Here is a 24,289-nt window from a genome sequence, read left to right on the forward strand (position 1 = left end):
GCTAACAAAAGTAGCCAGGAACATAGTCAAATGTGTTACAAGAGCACATTATTAGTAGATGGACATAGTTTTCAACAACTGGAATTTACTTTTAGTGTATTTTTTTCAATTAACGATTATTTATAAACTAAGAGATGGGGGTCTCTTTTAAGTTAAACATTCTGTATAATACATTGAGTATGTAATTATAAAACAAATCGCATACGTCGTAACAAGTAGCCAGTCATTTCAATCTCGATATTTCGCATGTTTTTAAATAATTATATACACAATTGTTAACTAAAGAACAGCATTTGCTTAGAACTTGAAGATTATTTTTAAATTTAATTTTCGCCAACAAAGAACCTATAAAAAATCAAATCCAAAACGGGTCTACAGCACTATCAATCTAAAAATATAACTAAATCTTAGATCGACACTATAATCTAAAAATACCAAAGAGACCTAACAAAAATAAGAGATTTTTAATTAAAAACGTCACAAATACAACAGGCATACACTTTTAGTTCTTTCTTCTAGGATTACAATCGATACGTAACAAAGATAATTTCCTTAAATAGTAGTATAAACCTTACAAGTAGCTAAATAGTTCATTACTTAATGTTATTCTACACCGAAAAAAATAATTCTGTTTTCATAAAATATGATAAACATATAAAGTTATATGAAATTCAATTGAAATTGTAACCTTTTTTTTACGTATTTTTTTATGATGTTCTTAAGTGTTTTTAACATTTCTTGCTACAAAAATTGATAATATTGAACTAGAAAAAAATCATACGATTTTAATCGTTTAAAGATCTTCCCGCTCAAAATGGTACTTCACCGGGTACTTAGGTCTAAAACAAATGGTTTTAAAATAAATTGGTATCGAAAATAAACCTTTTTTTAGAGCTCTGAACATTTAAAATTTTAGGATGCGGGTAAGTTAACTTTTTTTTAATTCTTATAAATAACACTGATAGAAAAAAAACTTTTAATGTTTCTATCACCCTTAGTTTTAAATAAATTACGCTTCAAAAAATTAATTAATTAAATTAGATTTAACTAGATTAAAATTTAGTTAAAATCTGTAAAAAATATAATTTTGCATGGCCATACCTGTGTTAGAATGATTTCTTTGAGGCTTTTCTTTTATAAATAGCCTCAGGCACATCCCGAATTAATGTTCAACAGTAACCGGCAAGCATGTTAGTATTCTATTTCCTTTTATAGCGGCTTTCCATCACCGAAATGTCTTGATGGAAACGTTCACCGTGTTCGTCACTTACGATTCCGAGGTTGTTCGGGAAAAAATCCAGATGTGAGTGGAGGAAATGTATTTTCAAAGAAATACTACATCCCATAGTTCTGTAAGAAGTAAGAAGTTGATTAACATCGTGGTAATTGTCGGATTTTTGTTTCCCGAGAAAATCTTTGCAAACGTCTTTAAATGTAGCCCAAGCTGCACTTTTTACATTATTTAACATCGAGTTAAATACATCATCTTTGACCACCAACTCTCTTATTTGAGGACCAACAAATATTCCTTCTTTAATTTTTCCTTCACTTACATTCGGAAATTTCTGCCTGATATACAAAAATCCAGGACTATCCTTCTTCACTGCATTTACAAAATGTTCATTAGTCCTAGCTCGATATGGAGAGGGGGTAAAAATATTTTACAGGAAGGGGGATATTTTACAGTATGTTGAAATTTTTTAGAAATTCCACACACTTGTTAAAATTAACAATCGGTTACATGATACTTTGGTTCACGTCAAACCATAGGTACATCAAATGGCAAAGCCTTCCGTGTAGCTTTCAGCCATCCTCTTACATATGCAGAACAATTAGTACGTACTATATGAGGAGCCCACGTCTTATCCTGATCACCAATTTTACACTGAAATTACAAATGATATGCTTTTTTAATTAAAGGTGTAATGCTTTTTTCTATTTGATTTTACAGTAAACTCACCACGTAGATAACAAAAGGCATCCACATCATTTACACAATTTCGAGGCATTATGACACTGCACTGTTAACAAACTTAAGTCAGCAATACGACTGAACAAAATTAATTCATTCCTAAATCCAGTGCTTAATACAAATAACATAGCTGTGTTTTCAGCTGCATGTTTTGACATACACAAACATGATTAATCTTGTCCATGAAGGCTCAATCTTCAGTATTAGATATGTCATAATATGTGACTATGATACGATTTAAATTTTTTATTTATAGCTTAAAAATTATGTTAACAAAGTTAAACAATAAAAAATGAGCTAACAAAGTACAATACAGGAGCTTAAAATGCTAACTATACGTAGAAAAATTTAAAAAATCGTTTATTAAAATATAAACGTTTTTCAAAAATGGTGGGCGATGGAAAGATTCTGAGTTCATATTCGTTTTCAGCATCAAAAACAGTTTAAAATCATATATCGCACGATAAGAAACAAAAATTATGTTTATCAATGTAATTAATTAAACAAGACAAAAAGATGTAGCAGGAAGACAAAGCAACTGTTGAAATTGATAAAATCAAAAACGAAAAAAGATGGTGATTTATAGACTTCACATGAAGCTAATAATACTAATTTAATAATCTTAAATATATTTAAAATTAAAACAAGCAAACAATTAGTTAAATTTTAAATCATTATATATTATCAGGAATTATTATTAATACAGGCTATCGGTATTATGAGTACAAGCCTATCAGTAAATATAAAAAAAAATATTTTTATTTATTAAATTTTTGGGTCAAATGAATAAATAAACATATAATATAAACATAATAAGTCTAAAGATATGACTAACTATTGATAAAAATGTACTTCATAGTCCAAAAATTTAGCGGCAGATAACATTTCCGCCATTATTTTCAATAGATTTTAGTATTACAAATAATTTACTTAAATAAATATTATAATTAATACGTAAATAGTTTGATTAACGCTAATAATAGCGTTACTATAAAATTATTTAAGCTATTAATATAAAACAATTTCATTATTAGTTTAAGTACGCCCAAGTCACCCGATTTAATTAATCACAGCCTCTAGACTTCAATCTTTCGGTAGAAAAGCTTTTTTTAAGAGGTTAAGTAAAATCCAGTCGGATTTTCTTTTATTGGTATTATTTTAACTAACATAAATTATTTAAATAAAATTAATGGAAGGATTTATCTTCTTTTTTTTGAGAAACGTTCGTTCATAAACTTAAAGAAATAATGTAAGACGTATTATTTAAAAATTTCGTTACCCCCCCGCCCCTCAAACGAGAATGTATTACCTTCTACGTCTTGTCTACGCGGAGCCCAGCCATCTGCAGTAAAATAAATTCTGGAAACCCTTCTTCTTAGTTGTACAACCGGTCGTAGATCCATGTGCGAACACTTCCTCAGGAGCAATTTTTACCTTTCACTTACGTGGAGATAATATCAAAATATTCAATGTCAAGTTAGTTCTCGTGGGAATAATAATGGTCCTTATCGTTCAAAGTAGACAATAAGGTTGTACGTTTATACCGAAGAATGACCTGAATTGGCCAGATCGTGTTTTAATGTGACTTCGTGACCTCTGCCTGTACCTAACCGACAGATAAGTTTTGTCTAAACCGAGCGGTGACCGCACCATAGTAGTGATCGTAACCTGAATGCGCTTTTGCCGAATGCGTCCCGACTTCGATTAGCGAACGGGAATACCGGAGATGAACAAAACTAAATCTTGTCACGACATAGAAAGAGGACAGCTCTGGCCTACAAAGATAACACAGCTGACAATGCATTCAGGTTTCTTATTACGGAGTGTTGCGGGTAATCGGTAATCACTAATTGCTCTCAACTGGGGACAATGGAGCTTCTTGTCCGTTCTTTCTTAGGCTCTGTCCGCACTTTGACTAGGGTTTTTAAATAGAATGCTTTCTGCTAGTTATTTTCCTGTTTGTTGGAAATCGAGTAATCTAAAACTTCTCTTTAAAGATGGAGATAAGAACCCCACCGTGACCTCTTCTTATAGCCCTCTGACGCTCTTACCAGTAGTTTTTCGAAACAGTTCTGTACCTCCATATTAACGAGAATGATTTCTAGGAAGTTACTGATGGACGATCAGTATATTTTCGCCCAGAGGGCACAGAAGATGCTATTCTCAAATTTATAGGCAGTGTCTCTTCTATCGAGTCTCGTTTACGTTTCAGATATTTTTTTTAATATATATCCGGAGCATTAAAATTAAACCTTAGTTTCTAACAGAATGCTTATTTCTCAATACAATCATTTTTTGTTACTGTTTTAACAATTTTTCGTCGCTATCCCCCTTGTTTCAACGCCCTCTGCATTGTTTGCACGCAGGATGAGATCAGTGAACTTTCAAGTTATTTTAGTGACAGACTCATCGTTCTTCGAGACGGCGACTACATTTCGAGGTAGGAAAAACTTTATTAAAATATTGTCCGCACAGGACCTCTCCTCTGAGTTGTCGAATTCGACTCTTTGATGCAACTGAGGTTACCCGGTAAATGTCGAATCATTGCTTATGCGGATGGTGGACAGTGCTGATTGAAGGAGATTCGAGGAATGAGATCGAGTTTTCATCTTAATTTAGATGTTCGTTTTAACTATATTTTCTTTTCTTCTGTGATGGAACTGTGATATAGGAAGATGAAGACATTGACCTCGCTCCCGAAAGCGGACCAGATCGAAGGTTTAATTAGTTAAAGTCGGTGGAAACCTCCTTGGAATGAATAAACATTTGTGGAAAAGAGTTTCGGGTTTGTTTTTTATGTAATCGTTATCATTACTTTAAAACTTTAATTAATTAAGCGGTGTACCTGAGGCAGTTGATGGCGAAGATTGCCATTTGCGATCAAAAATTTTATGAAGTAAGACCTTTTATATTATCAGCCTCAAATTAGTTTAAAGTTTTTGTCACTGCAGTCTTTTTTCTTTTTCCTGTTTAGCCTCCGGTAACTACCGTTTAGATAATTCTTCAGAGGATGAATGAGGATGATATGTATGAGGTAAATGAAGTGTAGTCTTGTAAATTCTCAGTTCGACCATTCCTGAGATGTGTGGTTAATTGAAACCCAACCGGTATCCACGATCTAGTATTCAAGTCCGTGTAAAAATAGCTGGCTTTACTAGGACTTGAACGTTGTAACTCTCGACTTCCAAATCAGCTGATTTGGAAAGACGCGTTAACCACTAGACCAATCCGATGGGTTTTGTCACTCCAGTCTAGCTTTTATTAAGTTTGTTTAATGACGAATAAATTAATATTCTTTGGCGTTAGAGCGAAGCACGGCGATCGCGCTTCTGCGGATTCGATTTTTTTGCGAAGATTACGAAGTAGGACAAAAGAGCAAAGATGTCAGAATAAGCCTACAGCGGAGGTAATAGCTCAGTTAAAAACAAATTAATGGAAATGTCTACCGAGGCATTTACATCAGCGGCATCCTGACAGAGACCTATCTGATGTCTGTGATATGTAATCATTGTTTGAAGGTCTATTAGACGACCTTCGGTAAAGCTTATCAGAGCTAAAACGGAAGGGGTGGTGTGGCGACCGGTATCGTAACAGTGTGGGTGTCTTCCTCTTACGGAGTGAGGATGTAGACTATGAAATTCTATTTCTAAAAAAGGTATAAATTTATAATAGGTAACCTTAACATTTAATAACGGAAATACATATATTCTGGTGTTTTAAATCATAAAAGTAAACTATTACATTCGCAATTGCCGTTTATGATCTTAATTTAAATGTAATTTTTAAATGTCAAAACTTTCATATTTTTCTTACACCGTTTATGCGACTATAACTCTTTAATCTTCGATTGAAATCTGAATAAAAAAATTATTAATTAAATAAAAATATACTGGTTATATAGAAATATTTACGTACTAGCGCTCCGTGTGAAAAAAACAGGACTTTTTGGATATCCGGTCTATCACACGTAATTCGCCACGAGGTAAACTATCAATATATTTTTTTAAACTTTTCTTATAGTTCCATTCCGAAAACTAATAGTTCACTTTTAAACTACGACTTTTGTAAAGCAAAGTTGACGACTTTCCTTTGCAAATTCCACTCTTTTTAATAAAATTTTAATTTTTGAGAGCTTTAAGATCGAGACTATTCTGATTTATTAAAAAAAAAAAAAAAAAAAAAATATATATATATATATATATATTAAATAGCTTTACAGTCGATAACAAAGACAAACCTACTCAACAGTATAAAACGTTACACAAAAATATTTTACGATGTACAAATAACAAAAAAATCATTCTTTATTAACGTACCTTTTTAAAGCATATTGCAAGATAACCATGAATTTCGCTTTTTTTAAACTTTCATCATGAGCTGTGATCAAAATAAACATCTTTCAACTTTTAACGAATGAAAGATCCATTTATTTATTAGCAATCATTTTCGAAAAAAAATTGATAATCTGAATCTTTCACAAATACTCCAAGATGACAAACAGTTCTCATATGTTCTAGGTTTAGTTTATGTTCATAGGTTCAAGTCGAGTACAGGTTCAATATTATAGTCACAAATGTTTTTTTTTTTGTCTTCAGTCATTTGACTGGTTTGATGCAGCTCTCCAAGATTCCCTATATAGTGCTAGTCGTTTCATTTCAGTATACCCTCTACATCCTACATCCCTAACAATTTGTTTTACATATTCCAAACGTGGCCTGCCTACACAATTTTTCCCTTCTACCTGTCCTTCCAATATTAAAGCGACTATTCCAGGATGCATTAGTATGTGGCCTATAAGTCTGTCTCTTCTTTTAACTATATTTTTCCAAATGCTTCTTTCTTAATCTATTTGCCGCAATACCTCTTCATTTGTCACTTTGTCCACCCATCTGATTTTTAACATTCTCCTATAGCACCACATTTCAAAAGCTTCTAATCTTTTCTTCTCAGATAATCCGATTGTCCAAGTTTCGCTTCCATATAAAGCGACACTCCAAACATACACTTTCAAAAATCTTTCCTGACATTAAATTAATTTTTGATGTAAACAAATTATATTTCTTACTGATGGCTCGTTTAGCTTGTGCTATTCGGCATTTTATATCGCTCCTGCTTCGTCCATCTTTAGTAATTCTCTTCCCAAATAACAAAATTTTTCTACCTCCATAATCTTTTCTCCTCCTATTTTCACATTCAGTGGTCCATCTTTGTTATTTCTACTACATTTCATTACTTTTGTTTTGTTCTTGTTTATTTTCATGCGATAGTTCTTGCGTAGGACTTCATCTATGCCGTTCATTGTTTCTTCTAAATCCTTTTTACTCTCGACTGGAATTACTAAATCATCAGCAAATCGTAGCATCTTTATCTTTTCACCTTGTAAATGTTTTACAAATAAACAATTTTAAGAGCAGCAAATTTTTATTCTCTTTCGACTACCTGTTCCCCAAGCGAGACCATTTACTACTTTAATTATTTGTTTTACGCTATCTATTGAAGCGTCTCCTTTGATGTGAAACACACAGCGTGCACGCGGAATGAGTCACTAGTTCCTTTCTGTAAGAGAAATGATATTCAGTATGCAGCAATATCTGTGGTGTATTTTAAAAGGTTGTTAATATAACCAGCATTTCGGAAAGTGTGCATGGTGTTGAGCAAATTACATTCGGCTAATAAGGCGATGGAAAAATACATCAATATTTCACTTCTGTAAGTAAATAAATCATTTTCAAATCGATCCAAACTACGGTCGGTTTTTACACTTAAGAATAGCTAAGTTCTGCTTTTTATGATTGACTGTGTGTCGCGTCAGATTTCTTATAACCATTTGGTTGTAACGTATAAAATAATTAGAAAATCATTCCTGATATTCCTTTAAAATTATATTTTATTTTATTACAATCGAAGTAAAAATATGATCATATCGAGTGATAATATAGTAAATTCTTAGAATATGTTACAACGATTTTCCTAAACACTTGGTAAGATTTTCTTTTAGTTACAAAGAAATTTCGTTTTTTTGTGTAATATAAAAAAAATAGTAATTCCTTTTTTTTCGGTGTAACATAAAGAGAGGTTATGTTTAAAGTAAAGATCGTTTCATTGTGAACAAAATCATTCTGAAAACTTTATAAATATTTTTTATTTCTCTTAAACTACATACCTTATACTACTTCTCTATATAATCGCCACATGAATTCAGACTATCGTAGCGATACACAAGCTTAAATGTACCCTCATCGTATTCTTCTGTCGCTAGTCCATTTAGCCACTGATTAACAGAATGTTTAAGTTCATCGTCACCCCTAATTGCTTATCACTCAAAAATTCATTCAATTTCCTAAACAAATGGTAATCAGGAGCTAAGTCCGGACTATATGGTGAGTGATCGTAAATTTCCCATCCAAAATGTTCTCAGTAAATCACGTGTCGAACCCACAACATGTGGACGTGCATTACCATGCAGCAGAACGACGCCATAGTAGCCGATTTTGAATGGCGCGCCGTAACTTGCGTAGAGTTTCGCAGTCGGCTTCTGCATTTATAGTCGTTCCACGTGGCATGAAATCGATCAGCAGTATGCCAAACCGATCCCAAAAGACTATGGCGATCAGTTTGCGTCCAAATGGCTGCGGCTTGACCTTGGTCGGTCTGGTTGGTGATCGAGGATGACGCCATTCACTTGACTGCCGTTTTCTCTCGGCAGTGTAACATCGTTTTGGGGTGTAATACGAAATCCATCGCCGGTATCGATTGAATTAAGGAGCTTCTTTTTCCGTAGCCTTTTTCTCACCTTTTTCTGTAGCGCATCAAAAATTCAATCCCATTCGGATTTTTTTTTGACGTTCCGTTAAAACGTTCACAAACCTTCCTGAAGCCTAAATGGTCATCAACAATGCGGCCGATAACAGCTCTTGAAACATCAGGAAAAAGAAGGACCAGGGCGAAAATCGTTGAGCGACTATCTTTTCTGATTTCATCATGGACCTCCCCGAACGTTCTTCATCATGCACATTAATCCTGTTATTTCTAAACCTTTCACACCATTTTCGGACGTTTCTTTCATTCATTACATTATCCCCGTACACAGCAACCAACTGCCTATGAATTTCAGCCGGCTAAACGTTTTGATGGTTTGAAAAATGTATGACTCCACGTACACAGTCGGCGACTACATCGATTTTCTTATTCACAGCTCAAAATTGCACTGAAAAATAATTTATACAACGCAAACCTCGGCTCGTGAAAAGAGACCAGAGGCGTAACTCACACGTAATCAAAGACACTACAACGCGAAAACTTACAGACAACAATGCAATGTGTACATTACTAGCGTGACCATGAACGACACAGGTTCGCCAACCTTAAGGAGAGAAATATCCTAGCGGTCTTTACTTTAGAGATATAACCCTCGTACAATCTGGGTTTATTATTAACTAGGAGGATAATTATCACACATCGGAACGCTAATTGTCTTAAATTTCCCCTTATTGAATTTTATTTTAATATTCTTGAAAATTAATTTATTTTGATAAAATTTGAAGGATAGCTTGCAAAATAAAAAAAAATAGAAGGATAATTTGATATTTGAAGGATTTTGTAAACTTGAGGGATAAAAACAACGATCAGAAAAGTCACTTTCATTTTATTTTTAATTATCCATTTTTACTTTACTTTTCTATGAATAAAACTATAAATGAAAGTCCCATTTGAAGCGGTATGCTCTTCGTATATTCGAATATAATATTTCGCTTACAATATTAGATATTTTCTGTTTTCTCCATATTTTTATAAATATTTTGGGGAAAAAAGGAGAAACTAAAAAAAGTTTCCAAAATAATATTCAGACATCGACAATACAGACTACAATCGATATCTTTGTCCTTTATTTGTTCTTCAGAATACTTAACGCGTATTAATTCATGTGACCAGCAGTAGCATTTTTTAAATTATGTATAATTAAATAGAGTAAAAATCTTAACTGTACTAAAACTATTCTTTATAATTTTTTACATTAAAAAAAATTAGTGATACCCTGATAATTGAAAAGTAAAACGGTCGGAAAGCATATAATTGTATGCGTTATCCACTGCTTATACTAAATATGAGTTATTTGAATAGAACCACCTAACTTATCGTTATATAAATTAAGCGATTATGAAATTAAAAATCGAGGGGGTCTATTTATTTCCCGATCACTATTCTGTTAACCTGTGCAATATATATTCACTGTTAAGATTTATTTTCAAATACTTCTGATCAGAGTTTTTTTTTAAAGGTAAATTTTAGCAGTGAAATAAAACAGCAGAAATTAACAGAAAAGTGATTGAGAATATTAATACAAAACGAGTTACTGTGTTTTTAAACTGATTGGCAAAGAGAAAGCATGACTTGTATCAGTAAGATTTAACGAAAAAACTTGAGAGAATGTTACATAATTTTCCTTAATTTTAATTTAAAACCTGTTGCAAGCACTATATTAAAATAGATGTCAGTCAGTTACGTCTGCCTGGAAAAAAACCCAGTTAACTGCATCCCCCAAAGGAAGTTTTACTAGACCAACTCCATGCCTCGTCGGAAATTGTACCTTACTATTCCGAAAAATTGATTAATATTCCAGTGAAAAGCAAAAAAAACATATTTCACAATTTTAGTGATCATCAACCAAGTTAAAATAAAATTAATATAATTTATTATTACAATATTGTAATTTTAAAATAATTGTATATATCGTACAATAATTGTCAGTGTCATTTTTAATTATAGGCATTAAATTTAAACATAAAAAAGATGGGAAACAAAAGAAAATGCGTTACGAAATCCTCAAAAGAAAATTACGTCATTTATTTTAAACAAAACGCATACTTATTTATCAAACAAATATTTCTCATCGTTTACTAAACATTTATATCATTTGTTATGTGAATTTAATCATACAAATGACATGATTCGATCAAATTAAAACTATTGCAGAATAAATACCGTATCCTTTTTTTATAGTCTTTACTGTAAAAATTTCAAATCCGAATACAGGAATAGAACGACCCAATGAAATTTTTACGACTCTTCCCGTTGTAAATTTACTACAAGAGTATGTGTTAAGGAAATTTCTATTATGTCGTAAACTTCCACTATATTATGATAATAAATTCGGTGTTATAAAAATAAAAAAATAAGGAAAACAGTCCTATTAGGTATGAACTTCACAGGAAAATAAATAGAATAAAAGAAATGGAGGAATAAAAATACTGGTACAATCACACTTTTGATTATACTATAAATATTGCATTTAATCAATTTCAACACATTTTATTTGTATAATACTAGCTGACCGGAAAATGCTTCGCTATTGCTAGATTTGAGTATATATATATAGATTAAATGTATACAAATGAAAGTTTGATAAAACATTAAAAAACTGTACATTGCGAAACATCACAAAATTTAACTTTTCCTTTTATATTAGTTAACACTTTCCATCTGCACCCCTTCCCCTCTCCACCTCTTTTCTTTTTTCTTTTTCCATTTTTCGCAAAAATATTTCTTTTCACGTTAACTAATATATATTCTGATATGAGCCAAATCGGATCATAAATAAAAATTTTTCGAAATATCAAGACCCCCAGCGGGTCCAATTTTTGCAAAAATATTTCTTTCCACGTAAATAATATATATTCCGAATAAGAGTGAAATCGTCCATAAATATAATTTTTAGAAATATCTCCACCCCAGCGCGACCTAGCGGATCGAAACTAATTCAGAAACCTTCGCAGGCGTACGCACAACTCACGAAGTTTCATCACAATCAGATGAATGGTATAGGAACACACACGCGCGCGCGCGCGCGCGCACACACACACGTTTCTTTTCCTTTCGTATTAATAACAATAAGTAGGTAATATGTTGTTTCAATACAAATAAATTTATAAACACAAAAAGAAACACTTGGCAAGCAAAAAAATAATTTGCTTTTTATTCTTTTGTATAGTTACAATAATTTATTTTTTTTTTACTCAATTATATTTACAATCGGTTTCGTAGGTACAAACCATAAATTTCATTTACAATAAGCAATAAATATTTTTAGACAGTTAGGCACTACAATCCATAAAGTCCAGTAATACAAATAAAACCACAAGGTAAAAGAAAAAGCAACATGAAAACAAATGAACCAGAAACATAGAAAATCATAAACATATATACATAAATGATGCATAACTTAAGAATAGAAGCCTCGTCTGGAGTATCAATTTTAGTTTCCCAGGTATACATGGTATATCTGGTTTCCCAGGTATACATGTAACTGTTTTATCCGCCTAACATCTTCACCATTGTCCAAGAGATAAATTGCTAGATACTTCACGTGGTCATTAAATTTCATTTGGTACTTGGTTGCCGATCGTCTGATTTCTTCCCGAACATACGTTAATTCTAATAATCATGGATTTCGGCGTTCCAATGGCAGGCGCAAATCATGGCACCTGTGTTATGCATCTCACAAATTTATTCTGCAAGCGCTGAATAGTCCCTATATTGTTGGTATTTGCCGTATCCCAAAGTTAGATCCCGTATATCCAAATCGGTTTTAGGATCACTTTGGGCCAATATAGCTTGTTGGATACAGACTATAGCGATTTCCTGCCTAAATTAACCAGTATTGCTTCTTAAATTTGATATCTAACTGATTCCTCTTATATTTAATAAGAACCTTCCATGTCGGACGATGATCTAGGTGAATGCCTAAATATCGTACATTTCAGGTTGTGGATGTAACCCCCATCTAAATAGATTCCTGATGAGTCATCCCTTCCATCGCGAATGTCATACGAGTCAACTTGGCCTTATTAACTTGTATTTTCCATTACCTCAATCACCGGGATAGAAAGTCCAATCCCGATTGTAACTTGGATGAGGCCTGAGTGGGATCATCATCGATAGCCATGATTGCCGTGTCATCGGCAAACGATGCAGTAGTGATATAATCTGTATCCGGAATGTCCGAAGTGAAGACGGAGTAGAGGATAGCTTCCAACACTGAGCTCTAGGGAACACCATAACTATAACAATTACAGGTAATGTTTCAAGAACACCACTTTCATATCCGGCAAAGGTATTTTCAGTGACAACAAAAATGTACCTACATCGAGCTTACAACGAAAAAAAGCGGGGTGTGATAGCCACTGAATATACTGTTCCAAAAACTTACTAAGACTACCGATATGAAGTTGTTATTCAGCTCTTCAAGTCACTCGCTTCATTTTATTTAACGCAGGGATCAACTTTATAGTGAATATCATTACCTTCGGAGAAAGCAAGCGTAATATTTTATACATTAAAAAAATGGTATAAATAAAAAGTTGGTACAATGTCTGTACCCAAAATAGAGACAGGGTACGTTTTTATTTTGAAAATTAGTAAATTTAGTAAGTAAGTTCAAATAATAAAAGTAAAATATTAAGAAATTAAACTGAATTAAATTAAAATTTAATCTAATTTAATTAAAATTTATTTTAAAAGCTAAATTTAAAAAAAATAAAAATATTGTCGCATAATCACGTTGATCAGTTGATCATTGATGGTCTCTTATCGCTGTTGCAAAAATTAAGCTTACTTCATTTTTGTATATTCCATTTAGAATGTTTCATTACTACACTGTTAGTTTCCTATGAGAATTTATTTGTGATTGGTTGGCCAACTGATTTATCTGTCTTTAACACATATGTGTTTTTTCATCTCTTTTATCTTTTTTTTTTGTAACTGCTTTCTAATTGAATTAATTTTTCCTGTGTTACCTGCTAAAACTGCTATCAACATGGGACTTAGTGAATAAGAGAGGGTCACGCTTTTAATAATGAGGGGCTTTGGTGAGTTAGGACGTATGAGTTTGTGAAATGTTCAACGCAACATTAAATAATCGTAACCCTATTTCAAAAGGTACAATGCCAAATACCATTACACGATTTGAAGAAACAGAGAGCTTTAATAAAAGGGAAAAACCAGGCAGACCAAAATCTACAACAAATATTAACAAATCGTTTCGAGATTATGCAAGAATCTATTGAGAATCTTCATTCCTCCACTCGAATAGCAGCACGAGAATATAACACTAGCCATAGTTCAGTGATAACATAAAAGTGAAAACTTCAAACCTTTCAAAATTCGTCCGGTGCAAGAACTTAATGAAGATGGCTACGATCGAAGACTTCAGCTCTGTGAAATTATGAAGAGCAATATTTGTGCAGATCTAATTTATTAAACAACCTGGCTTTTAGTGATGGAGGTACATTTTTTAAAATGACTCTGTAAATAGCCGTAATTGTCGATACTTTTCTTTTCTGTTTGGCCTCCAGAACCACCGTATGAATTACTTCAGAGGATGAATGAGGTTGATATGAATGAGTGTAACTGAAGTGCAGTCTTGTACAGTTTCAGTTCGACCGTTTCTGAGCAGTGTAGTTAATTGAAACCCAACCACCAACGAATACCGGTATCCACGATGTAGTATTCAAATCCGTATAAAAGTAACTGCCTTTACTAGGATTTGAACCTTAGAACTCTCGACTTCGAAATCAGTTGATTTACGAAAACGCGTTCACTACTAGACCAACCCGGTGGGTTATAATTATCGATACTGGACCGATATTAATCCACACCGGTATAGTTAGGCACACACACAGTATCCAGTCAAAGTAAATGTATGGGCAGGTATTGTTGGTGAACGATTTGTGGGGACTACGTTTATTGATGGAAATTTAAACGGGGTTCAATATGAGGCTTTGCTATTCGACCATATGTTTCAAAAAATTCAAAACCGTTGCTGACCTCAACTTCCAAAACATTTGGTTTGAACAAGGTGGTGCCCCACCTCATTTCGTTCTTCAAGTATGTGAAATTTTAAATGCTTTTTTTTTTGGAAGGTAGATCGGCCGAAGGGTTTAAATAAATGACCAGCGAGATCACCCGACTTGTCACCATCGATTACTTTGTACAGGGTCACTTAAGTTTATCATAATAAGCCTCAAGATATCGATAATTTATAAAACAGAATTAGAAAATTAGTATAAAATATTAGTAGGAAAACAGTGAATAATGCAGTATCATCCTTTTACAACAGACTGGTACACTGTCAAACAACAGAAGGAGAAAATTTTATTTAATTACATATATTAAAATGAAATGTTAAGTAAATAAGCAAACGTTGTGCTTAATAAATAATTTCTTTAAAAAAAATTTATTCGATAAATCCAGTTATTGAAATTTTTATAAATTTATTTATTTGCGACAACACTTTAAATTTTTAATGTAGTTTTTTCAAATTTCAAACTTTATCCCGCCGTCATTTTGGGTAAAGACATCGTACCAACTTTTTATTTATACCATTTTTCTTGTCTTTAAGAGAACTTTAAAATGATGTATTATACAAAGGGTGTTACCGTTTAAAATATTTGATTTACAACCCGTGGGCCGCCCTCCAAGAAAAAGTTGATATTTTATTTCTTGACAAAAGGTAAAGTAGTTGACCGATACCTTATCCTGAAAATTACAATATTTTATCGAGAACGGTATAAGTTGTTGAAGGGGTTTCTATACTTTTGACTCGTTCTGTATAACTACAATAATATTATTATGTAATGCATATAATACAATTTTGTTTTTTTTATTCCACTTAACTTTTTGATTAACTCTCGTGTATTTAACTGAATGTACTACGAGTATTATACTCTCCTCTCATATAAATGATAGCTTTGACGAGCAGTTTCGACTTAGAAACGAAACGAAATAGAAAAGAAATAAAAATAAACAAATAATGCAACATTTTTGGCATTTTAATTTGTTATAAATTATTATTATTATTTGATTTTTAACCGCATTTATAAATAAACTGATTAAATCATATTCCTAACAATGAAAATTAAATGAATACAACTTTTATCTGTGGAAGTTTTTAATTTAAACTGGCCTTTGATGATCATTTTGATGCACGATAGCCATAAGAAAGATGGGCTATACGAGGTGTGGCTATTAAATAACGAGACTAATGCTGCTACAGAAGAACTGCGCATGCACCAAATTCGTACAACCAACTACCTGTGTAGCATGAAACCTTCTCTTTCGGTTGTTGCCATTCCAGTTTCTGTAGATATATTGGTCTGGCCGTGGCCTTGGTTTGGATAAAATTTTTTTTTTATTGCCGAAAAAATGATAAGTGTTTTATTAGAGCAAAGAATTGCCGTGAATGAAATTTGGAAAAACCGCTACTGAAACATCTTTTGGAGAGCTTTCTTTGAGAGTAATAATGTTCATTATACAGAAAGGTAGAGCTGAATACTTGTAGATACTTATACATTTACTTGTATAGCTGAATACTGCTTTCATTTTGGGTACGGCATATTAGATTCCGTGAAGTCAACACGAAATCTCTTTTCATTTTTCTTGGTAAGAATGCAATAGGATACTTTTTTATTCTATACAGTTTCTCGGAATGATTCGTCTTGGATCAGGTCGTCTACAATGATTACGATTTTGACATAAAACATACATGTAATATTCATGAATTAAAATATCAGTTTTACAACAAACATTGAATTTGCTACTTATTTTATTTATTTATTTTTTGTTTTGTTTGAAAAAAATATAAAACGATGGATCTCATCTAAGCTATACTTTCAAATAACTCAGTTATGCAAAGTAGACGAAAGAAAAGTAATAAGGAACAGATTAAACTGCAAGTTATAATTAGCGCATAAGAAAAATGTTTACAAAAAAATTAATATAAGGAAGTAGACAACGCTTTAGTTAAGATAAGCTTTTTATTATTTTACACTTCGTTTAGATGTTAACAATTTAATACAACTATTAGTGGGAACTGTGAAATAAAATATTATAAAAAACAGAATATTCCTAAAGGATTCAGGATAAAATAAAAATTAACGATAAAATGTTACAAACGGTAGGTAGCTGAATTACTTAAGCTTGTGGAATAAAACATGTCCCGTAAGAAAAGTACAGTGCAGAGACCTTATAAGTTTAATACTTTAACAAGGGTTTAATCCTAACATAAAAAATGTAAGATACGTCTACTCTACAATAAAAGTTCAAAAAATATTCTAGCAGAGACAGAATTAATGAAAATAAATACTGTACCGAATTATGAGCACACGTATACTTTAAAAATAAAAATTAAGTATGAACAAAAAGGTGAATAAAAATTAAGTACATGAATTTCAATTTGAAAGTAAAAAGTAACAGACCTGTGCCGGAATTAGTCGAAAACTTACTTCAAATGCGAAACTGAGTAAATTTAAAAAAGTCGTGTATCCTTTTATCATATAAATATTATTAGAAGATAAAATACTACTTTCAAAAATAAAATTGTTATGCGACTAAAATATTTTCTTGGTAAATTCTGATTATGTAATAATATTTTAAAGTTAATGCTCTTTTAAGAATTTTACAAACTGCATCTTATCAGGACAATATTAATAAAATTACTTTTTTGCGTAAAACATATTGTTTTTATTAATAAATTAGATAAATAAATAATAACAACAAACCTAATTTTAATATTTATAATAAATCAGGGTTTGTAGAATAGATTATAAAAGAGAAAAAACTGTATAAAATGTACATAGAAAAGACCAACATTAATTTAAAAAAAATATGATGTGGACACCACATGACATTCTTGTACGCTAATTAAATTACATATATACATTTTTTTTAAATGAAAACTACATACAATTTTATTTCATTAATAGTTCCTGATATTTTTTCATATCTTTTTTTACAATCAGAGGTTAAAAATTATTAATAAATGAATATATATTAAATTAAAAAAAAAATTATAAAAAGGCGATGAAGTCCGATTCGAACCGATGTGCCTTCCCCTTGGAAGATAAAAATATTTCATTAATTAAGATTTTATTTGTCTATAACTCTGGATCCAATGAAAATAAGAATCAGTTATGACAAATCGTTGAAAATCTCTTGATGAGGGCTTATTACTGCATTTAAGAAAAAGTCCAAAATTCAATTTTTTTGGATTTTGGGCTTTTTTTGACACTTTTGTCAAAAGGTCCAGTCGATTGGAATCAAAAGGGGAGGTGTACAAGATGTTACAACAGTTCTAAATCCAAAATTTCAACATCCTACCGCTAATCGTTTTTGAGTTATGCGAGATACATACGCACATACGTACGTACAGATGTCACGCCGAAAATAGTCAAAATGGATTCAGGAATGATGAAAATGTATATTTCCGTTGAAATCTGAAAACCGAAGTAATCAAAAACTACGTTTTAGAATTTTCAAAAATGATTGTCTAGAATTTGAGATTTCTGGGTTAAAGTCCTTTCTGGGTGCCTCTCTATTTTTTTCCTTTCTCTCAAAACCTACACGGGAATAAAATTTACTTTTCGAATCCTTTTTTTGTGAATTTTGACCGGAGAAGAGGAAACAGATTTCTTTGTTTGTTGATTTCTCATTTCAAAATTTTATAAGCAATAAAATTTAAACAACTGTTATTTTCCATAATAAAATTTTTACTTCCTTGAACGAAGTAAAGGTAGTATTGTAATCGCGAAAAATTTTGGTTTTCAGATGTCAACGGAAATATCCAGATGTCACGTACAGCGTGACGTCTGTACGTACGTATGTATGTATCTCGCATAAATCAAAAACTATTAGCTGTAGAATGTTGAAATTTTGGATTTAGGATTGTTGTAATATGTAAAACAGAAAAATTTGAATTTTTCGATTCTGATTTCATCTCCTTTTTTTTAACTTTTTTTTTTTATTTTAAATATGTTGACTTAATAATAATAATTAACCTCCGACTGTAAAAAAATTTTACAATAAAAAATATATATATATATGAAAAAATATCAGAAGTTAGTGATGAAATAAAATTTTATGTACATTTCATGTTAACAAAATATGTATATATGTAATTTAATAGGCGTACAAGGAAGTCATGTGGCGTCCACATCAGATTTTTTATTCTTAAATTATACCTGTAATAAATTTTAATAATTTTTTCTTTAATCCATTCTTTAGAGTAAATATCAAAATAAAACTTGGTTATAACGAGATTCAAGGGCCCGATCAAATATGCTCGTTAGTCGAGTGATCGGTACTTCCGAATTGCCACATCGTAGGCGTAAAGCTTTACGCCGTCATTGTCTATTATAATACAAAAATACACTTTATACCTAAGAAGTTGTTTTAAAATAAAATATCAATGTGTTTTGTATTATAGACTAACAAATAAAATTTAGGTGCAATACAATTTTTAGACGGTAATACGTTTTGTTTTTAGCCAAAACTGTTTGTGTTCAGTGAATTAGAATAAAAAAATGGCAATAATGTGCAGTAAAACTTACCAAAATCATCAAGGAAACAATTGAACCACAAACAAAACTAATACTGTTTGTTTAACTGATTTCTCTGGTGCAGTACTACATTTTTAAACTGAAAATTACGACTACTGAATTTACCAGTGGGGGGTAGGGCAGGTAAAATTTATCTTTTAACTTAAATTAATATCAAAACTATTTTATAAGGAAAAACACCTGGAAAAGATATATAGTTATTTTTAAAATGTTAATGTATTGCACCGTAAACTGAAATTGCAAATTCTGTCCTGTCTATTTAATATTTTTTAGTTGAAAATTCTAAAATATTTTATATGTGTGTGTGTGTTTTAAAAGAACAAGAATCATTATTTGCTAGACTTTAAAAAAATATTTTCATAAAACTGTTGCATTAAATATTATTAAATGCAAAAAAAAAATTATAAACATTTGGCCTTTACTAATTCTTTTATACTAACGATTTCTTAAGTTCTGTTTTTGTATTTATAATTATGCTTTAATTTCCTTACATTTACTGATCACATCCGTTAAACAACCTAAATCTGGATTACGTTTCAGATGTTTTTTGTGTGCAATTAACAATTTTATTTCAATAACCGATTAGCATTGGTCTTTATTCTTAGAAACAAAAAAACTATCTAAATTTAATCAAATAAAAAAATTGTTCTACGATTTAAATACTCCATAGGCTAGAAAAAAAAAAAAATATATTTAATATTAAAGTGAACATGATTTTACACAAATTTTAACCAGAAAGAACCAACGGCTAAAATTATAATTAAAAAGAAAATCCAGACCCCTGACGGGAATCGAACTCGAGAGCAGCTAAGCCTAAATAAGCCACAATCAGAATTCCTTACAAATTGTAAATGATAAATTCATTAAAGAATAAACAATTATTCTTTCACTCAATATAAAATGGCAGACACCCGATTACGGAACGTTAATTTTCTTTAACGGTAATAAAAATGATTTCACAAAAAAGTATTCATCATACAAAAGATAAATAATGGTAAAAAGCACATTTATTGAGAACTGAACCCATAATTTATTTATATCTTACGGTATTTTTATCGGTAAGTAATCTAAAAGTAACTTTAGTTTTATTACTTACTGAATTATTTTTATTTATCTAATTTTAAACTCGGAACACGTAAAGTAACAACTTTCAAAATATTCTTTTATGTAAAAGTTTACAGACAAACATTTATAATACTGTAAGTTAAAATAAACTTACAATTTCAAACAGCTGTCAGCGTGCCATAACGTTTTATAAATAATTCTCTAAAATTCTAACCACGTACGTCAAATATTAAACGTTCTTTATTGTTTACATGACAAGACAAAACATGTTAAAACGTAAGAAATGAAATGAAATAAAACCTACCGAACAGAAAGTGAATTATCAGTAAAAGTTTTTAACGTCGGTAAACAATAGAACATTCATACCACAACACGACACTAGCGACTACGCCAGACTGAATATGTAAGAGTGGCCGCAGATTTATCCAAGGGTGTTAAGGATGAGTCACAGGAACGAAGGGCATAGAAACAGCGCACGTCAAAGCTGATGTGTAACAGCACTGACGGAATAAATATCGCGTGGAAGGGATAACTAACTGTAATGCTTGCATTTTCTTTTTAATTATTTTATTCGCGTACTGGTAAAAATATATAACAAGATTTTAGTATTTTACACGCACACTATACAAATTACGAATAAATTGATTAACTCCGATGTTTCCTAAAAAATTATAAATTTATAAATGTAAATTTTAATTTTCAGAAATATTTGAAGTTAAGGAATTATTAATTTCTTTCTATATAAGTCGAAAATAAATAAATTTTCAACAATGACTTTATAAAATTTATCTTTTAATTATACTCTGAATAAAAAGAAATTGATAATTTTTTTATTTTTATAAAAATTAAAAGTACATAAAAATTTATTTGATTAATAACTTCGGAAATTTTTTCATATTTTCTTTTGTTATTACCGAATTATTATTCATCGTAATTTTTTTTTACAAACAGAGGTTAACAATTATTAATAAATCAATATATCTAAATTAAAAAAAAGTTAAAAAAAAAGGAGATGAAGTTCGATTCGAACCGATATGCCTTCCCCTTGTAGGATAAAATATAGCATTAATTAAAATTTTATTTGGCTATAACTATGGAACCAATGAAAATAAGTACCACTTAAGATATATCGTTGAAAAGCGCTCAATGAGGGCTTATTAATGTAGTTAAGAAAAAGTCCAAAATCCAAATTTGTTTGGAGCTTGAGCTTTTTTGGACACTTTTGGTTCTGTCGATTGCAATCTAAAGGGGACGTGCACAACTAGATGTTACAGTAGTCCTAAATCCAAAATTTCAGCAACCTACAACTAATCATTTTTGAGTTATGCGAGATACATACGTACGTATAGAGACGACAAGCCGAAATTAGTCAAAATGTATTCAGGGATGGCCAAAATGGACATTTCCGTTGAAATCTGAAAACCGAAATTTTTGGGGATCACAATACTTCCTTTACTCGGTACAAAGAAGTAAAAAATCTACATAAGGAATTTTTCGAAGTTTTTTCTCTCTTTCTCTCTATTCGTTTTACATACACACTTACAGCCGCCTTTTTTTTTAACAGTTAGACCGGTTAATAAAATTAATGAATTTCACAGTACGTAAGTATTTAATAATACTGATTAAAAAAAAGTAAAATAGGTGTAAAGAATTTCTACAAGGAAAATGTATTAAGATTTAAATTTCAAACAAGCTGTTTTAAGATGAAAAATATTTTGTTTACAATGTAGAGGTATTTCGGTCATTTCTTTATATATATCTACAAATCAAACAAATTAAATTTCAAATAAATTACTGGTGTTACACAAATAAAGCGCTTAAAGAACAACAAATAACATTCAGATTAAATTTCTCTGACAGTAATGATGTATACTAAACAGATAATCCTCCTGTGGAGAACAGAATGAAGATGACTTGTAGAACTGAGTATTACTTTAATTAAAGTAAATTATTACTTAGCGTACGGATTTATTCTTGGCATGGAATTCTGGGTATTCTGGAGTACGTCAGCCTCCTTTCTTTTTAAGGAATAAATGGCTTTTTTTATTCGAAGTCAATTGTAACCGTTAGATTATGACATCTGAGATACAATTTATTTTCTTAAAATGTTTTAAAAATTTATTTTATTAAAGTAAAAACTATATTATTAAAAACGCAAAAATACATTTTTCATAAAAATTTAAAAAATATATATTTATGCCATAAAATATATAAATCAGATTCACATTTGTACGTGGTTATTTGGGAATGATAACGTCTTACAATTTTCTTTTTTTAATATTTTTATTTATTTTTATAGTCGCATCAACAATTAATGTCATTAGCGACTTATTAATGAAATGTAATTATACTGGTAAATGTGTAGACTTGAACAAACTCAGGCCGACCATTCCTGAAGTGTATGGTTAATTGAAACTCAACCACCAAAGAACACCGGTATCCACGATCTAGTATTCATCCAAATAAATCCGAATAAAAGCAATTAAAATTTAAACCTGAGAACTCTCGACTTCGAAATAAGCTGATTTACTATGACAAGTTTACCACAGCACCAACTCGGTGGGTTACAGTTTTCTTTTAAATTATTAAAATATCTATTATTTTGAAAAATGATCAATTAATAAGAAAGAATAATTTTTTTCTTTTAAGAAATCACTACAAGGAAAATTACATGTGCACAAACGATATATCATCGACATTTACTTTAATGAACGGCAGCACTCAACACACACAAAAAGTCAGAAAGTATTCTAAATCCATTACTCAATATTATTTTAATAACATATTTTTATGGAAATATTTACACGGTTGGAAATATAATTTACTATTCTTCAATAATCAACCTTTCGATTGGTGCACTTATCAAAAGGCAGAACCATGAATCAAAACCCTTTCGACGGAATATGAAATTTTATTAATAGAGTTAATTTTTTACTTCAAGCATGACGAAATCATCAACTGACTGGAATCGCTTACCCCGAATGTGATTTTTAGGACATTAATGGATAATTTTATTTCATTTCCACCAATTATCCTATCCAAGAATTCATTATATTTTTTTAGGCTAGAGAAGAAGAATAAAGAAAGCATAGATATGGTTTTTCTTTTCTTATTCTGATAACTCCCTTAGGATCCATATGCTGCACATTTTTTGGTGCTTTGAACGTAAGTGAATAATACCTTGTACCACGTGAAGATTGATTTTCATTTCCAAATTTTTTATTTTTAGTATTATTACGTAATTACGCAAATTTTTCCACTAGAGATAAAATCTACTGTTACTAAAGAACTACTCCTTGTACATCCATCACATAGTCGCCGGTTAAATATTTCACAACACCAGTGCCATAGCTTTTGGCTTAAACGTTAAGGACATAAAGTTCAAGTTCATGATAATTATAACTGATCCTTCCTTTAGCTCACAATAACTAAAGAGAAGTTCGCAACACTTCTAGCGTACTGAATAGAACGTTCACCATTCTTAAAACTTTCCAAAAAAGAGCAGCATTCTGAAAGTTGATTAGTCGCTCTATCTGATGGACAATATTTAAACTAAAATTTGATTAGATCCAACTCACTGTATGTAGCACAAACAGCAACTTAACAAAGAAACTTATTTTCCTGATTCCTTTTTGCTTTAACTATTTGTTTAAAAAAACATATACTCCCGTATATATTTTTATGCATACACAAAAGGTAAGATATTGTGCTTACACCAAGGTAAGAGAACCGAAACAAACGCATTAAGGTTGCTTTCAATCGAGTAACCTTTTCTGTTAATTAACAGTAAACTCATTTGCCACGATATTTACCGATATGTTTGAAGCATATAACACAGATTTTTAATTCCCTCAAGAGATAT

At 30.9% G+C, this 24,289-nt stretch overlaps 1 protein-coding gene across 4 annotated transcripts in view; it reads right to left on the reverse strand.

Moving 5' to 3' along the window:
- The window catches only part of Spec2 (CDC42 small effector protein Spec2), a 418,767-nt gene that overhangs the window by 113,262 nt on the left and 281,216 nt on the right, over positions 1-24,289 (reverse strand). Inside the window, exon 1 of one of the 4 annotated variants that reach the window (XM_075365397.1) lies at positions 20,732-20,827. The exons of 2 other annotated variants lie outside the window; for them this stretch is intronic. The gene's annotated coding sequence lies outside the window, so the exon portion shown is untranslated. Of the gene's footprint in view, positions 1-20,581; positions 20,712-20,731; positions 20,828-24,289 lie in introns of those variants that run through there. One more of the 4 variants, XM_075365398.1, reaches the window with a different exon arrangement.

The sequence above is a fragment of the Lycorma delicatula genome, chromosome 5 (assembly GCF_047948215.1).
Source record: "Lycorma delicatula isolate Av1 chromosome 5, ASM4794821v1, whole genome shotgun sequence".
NCBI lineage: Eukaryota > Metazoa > Arthropoda > Insecta > Hemiptera > Fulgoridae > Lycorma > Lycorma delicatula.